This window comes from Phalangium opilio, unplaced genomic scaffold (assembly GCF_054372755.1).
Source record: "Phalangium opilio isolate 3A_F unplaced genomic scaffold, DU_Popi_V2 ptg000039l_1, whole genome shotgun sequence".
Classification (NCBI taxonomy): Eukaryota; Metazoa; Arthropoda; class Arachnida; order Opiliones; family Phalangiidae; genus Phalangium; species Phalangium opilio.
Genome location: NW_028324162.1, coordinates 2,476,722 through 2,480,656, shown reverse-complemented (window position 1 = coordinate 2,480,656; position 3,935 = coordinate 2,476,722).

Here is a 3,935-nt window from a genome sequence, read left to right as displayed (position 1 = left end):
ACGATAAATTTTTACGTTGGAGGCCGCCGGAACAATGGCACTGAGGAAAGAAACATTTGTACAAGTGGGAAAAAAATGGGGAATTTCCCGGAAAAAATTTTTCCTTTAACCTGTAGACGGGCTGAATGGTCTTTCGGGTTCGATTTGTTGCCATCTTTTTAAATGGCGGCCAAAAACTTAAAACCCTTCTTTATGGAATAATGTCCGCATGAAAAGTAGCAAGAAATGTCCCGACGGGCTGACGGGCAACGCCGAGTGCCTTCGCTCCTTACAAAAATGGAGAAAGAATTAAGTAATATGGGGGAAAACCTCAAAAAAAATTGAGGAAACAATATGTTTCCAAGGATGCCAGGTGTCCCAGGTAACGATAAATTTTTACGTTGGAGGCCGCCGGAACAATGGCACTGAGGAAAGAAACATTTGTACAAGTGGGAAAAAAATGGGGAATTTCCCGGAAAAAATTTTTCCTTTAACCTGTAGACGGGCTGAATGGTCTTTCGGGTTCGATTTGTTGCCATCTTTTTAAATGGCGGCCAAAAACTTAAAACCCTTCTTTATGGAATAATGTCCGCATGAAAAGTAGCAAGAAATGTCCCGACGGGCTGACGGGCAACGCCGAGTGCCTTCGCTCCTTACAAAAATGGAGAAAGAAATATGGGGGAAAACCTCAAAAAAATTGAGGAAACAATAAGTTTCCAAGGATGCCAGGTGTCCCAGGTAACGATACATTTTTACGTTGGAGGCCGCCGGAACAATGGCACTGAGGAAAGAAACATTTGTACAAGTGGCAAAAAAATAGGGAATTTCCCGGAAAAAAATTTCCTTTAACCTGTAGACGGGCTGAATGGTCTTTCGGGTTCGATTTGTTGCCATCTTTTTAAATGGCAGCCAAAAACTTAAAACCCTTCTTTATGGAATAATGTCCGCATGAAAAGTAGCAAGAAATGTCCCGACGGGCTGACGGGCAACGCCGAGTGCCTTCGCTCCTTACAAAAATGGTGAAAGAATTAAGAAATATGTGGGAAAACCTCAAAAAAATTGAGGAAACAATATGTTTCCAAGGATGCCAGGTGTCCCAGGTAACGATAAATTTTTACGTTGGAGGCCGCCGGAACAATGGCACTGAGGAAAGAAACATTTGTACAAGTGGCAAAAAAATGGGGAATTTCCCGGAAAAAAAATTTCCTTTAACCTGTAGACGGGCTGAATGGTCTTTCGGGTTCGATTTGTTGCCATCTTTTTAAATGGAGGCCAAAAACTTAAAACCCTTCTTTATGGAATAATGTCCGCATGAAAATAAGCAAGAAATGTCCCGACGGGCTGACGGGCATCGCCGAGTGCCTTCGCTCCTTACAAAAATGGAGAAAGAATTAAGAAATATGGGGGAAAACCTCAAAAAAATTGAGGAAACAATAAGTTTCCAAGGATGCCAGGTGTCCCAGGTAACGATAAATTTTTACGTTGGAGGCCGCCGGAACAATGGCACTGAGGAAAGAAACATTTGTACAAGTGGCAAAAAAAATGGGGAATTTCCCGGAAAAAAAATTTCCTTTAACCTGTAGACGGGCTGAATGGTCTTTCGGGTTCGATTTGTTGCCATCTTTTTAAATGGCGGCCAAAAACTTAAAACTCTTCTTTATGGAATAATGTCCGCATGAAAAGTAGCAAGAAATGTCCCGACGGGCTGACGGGCAACGCCGAGTGCCTTCGCTCCTTACAAAAATGGTGAAAGAATTAAGAAATATGTGGGAAAACCTCAAAAAAATTGAGGAAACAATATGTTTCCAAGGATGCCAGGTGTCCCAGGTAACGATAAATTTTTACGTTGGAGGCCGCCGGAACAATGGCACTGAGGAAAGAAACATTTGTACAAGTGGCAAAAAAATGGGGAATTTCCCGGAAAAAAAAATTTCCTTTAACCTGTAGACGGGCTGAATGGTCTTTCGGGTTCGATTTGTTGCCATCTTTTTAAATGGCGGCCAAAAACTTAAAACCCTTCTTTATGGAATAATGTCCGCATGAAAAGTAGCAAGAAATGTCCCGACGGGCTGACGGGCAACGCCGAGTGCCTTCGCTCCTTACAAAAATGGAGAAAGAATTAAGTAATATGGGGGAAAACCTCAAAAAAATTGAGGAAACAATATGTTTCCAAGGATGCCAGGTGTCCCAGGTAACGATAAATTTTTACGTTGGAGGCCGCCGGAACAATGGCACTGAGGAAAGAAACATTTGTACAAGTGGGAAAAAAATGGGGAATTTCCCGGAAAAAATTTTTCCTTTAACCTGTAGACGGGCTGAATGGTCTTTCGGGTTCGATTTGTTGCCATCTTTTTAAATGGCGGCCAAAAACTTAAAACCCTTCTTTATGGAATAATGTCCGCATGAAAAGTAGCAAGAAATGTCCCGACGGGCTGACGGGCAACGCCGAGTGCCTTCGCTCCTTACAAAAATGGAGAAAGAAATATGGGGGAAAACCTCAAAAAAATTGAGGAAACAATAAGTTTCCAAGGATGCCAGGTGTCCCAGGTAACGATACATTTTTACGTTGGAGGCCGCCGGAACAATGGCACTGAGGAAAGAAACATTTGTACAAGTGGCAAAAAAATAGGGAATTTCCCGGAAAAAAATTTCCTTTAACCTGTAGACGGGCTGAATGGTCTTTCGGGTTCGATTTGTTGCCATCTTTTTAAATGGCAGCCAAAAACTTAAAACCCTTCTTTATGGAATAATGTCCGCATGAAAAGTAGCAAGAAATGTCCCGACGGGCTGACGGGCAACGCCGAGTGCCTTCGCTCCTTACAAAAATGGAGAAAGAAATATGGGGGAAAACCTCAAAAAAATTGAGGAAACAATAAGTTTCCAAGGATGCCAGGTGTCCCAGGTAACGATACATTTTTACGTTGGAGGCCGCCGGAACAATGGCACTGAGGAAAGAAACATTTGTACAAGTGGCAAAAAAATAGGGAATTTCCCGGAAAAAAATTTCCTTTAACCTGTAGACGGGCTGAATGGTCTTTCGGGTTCGATTTGTTGCCATCTTTTTAAATGGCAGCCAAAAACTTAAAACCCTTCTTTATGGAATAATGTCCGCATGAAAAGTAGCAAGAAATGTCCCGACGGGCTGACGGGCAACGCCGAGTGCCTTCGCTCCTTACAAAAATGGTGAAAGAATTAAGAAATATGTGGGAAAACCTCAAAAAAATTGAGGAAACAATATGTTTCCAAGGATGCCAGGTGTCCCAGGTAACGATAAATTTTTACGTTGGAGGCCGCCGGAACAATGGCACTGAGGAAAGAAACATTTGTACAAGTGGCAAAAAAATGGGGAATTTCCCGGAAAAAAAATTTCCTTTAACCTGTAGACGGGCTGAATGGTCTTTCGGGTTCGATTTGTTGCCATCTTTTTAAATGGAGGCCAAAAACTTAAAACCCTTCTTTATGGAATAATGTCCGCATGAAAATAAGCAAGAAATGTCCCGACGGGCTGACGGGCAACGCCGAGTGCCTTCGCTCCTTACAAAAATGGAGAAAGAATTAAGTAATATGGGGGAAAACCTCAAAAAAATTGAGGAAACAATATGTTTCCAAGGATGCCAGGTGTCCCAGGTAACGATAAATTTTTACGTTGGAGGCCGCCGGAACAATGGCACTGAGGAAAGAAACATTTGTACAAGTGGGAAAAAAATGGGGAATTTCCCGGAAAAAATTTTTCCTTTAACCTGTAGACGGGCTGAATGGTCTTTCGGGTTCGATTTGTTGCCATCTTTTTAAATGGCGGCCAAAAACTTAAAACCCTTCTTTATGGAATAATGTCCGCATGAAAAGTAGCAAGAAATGTCCCGACGGGCTGACGGGCAACGCCGAGTGCCTTCGCTCCTTACAAAAATGGAGAAAGAAATATGGGGGAAAACCTCAAAAAAATTGAGGAAACAATA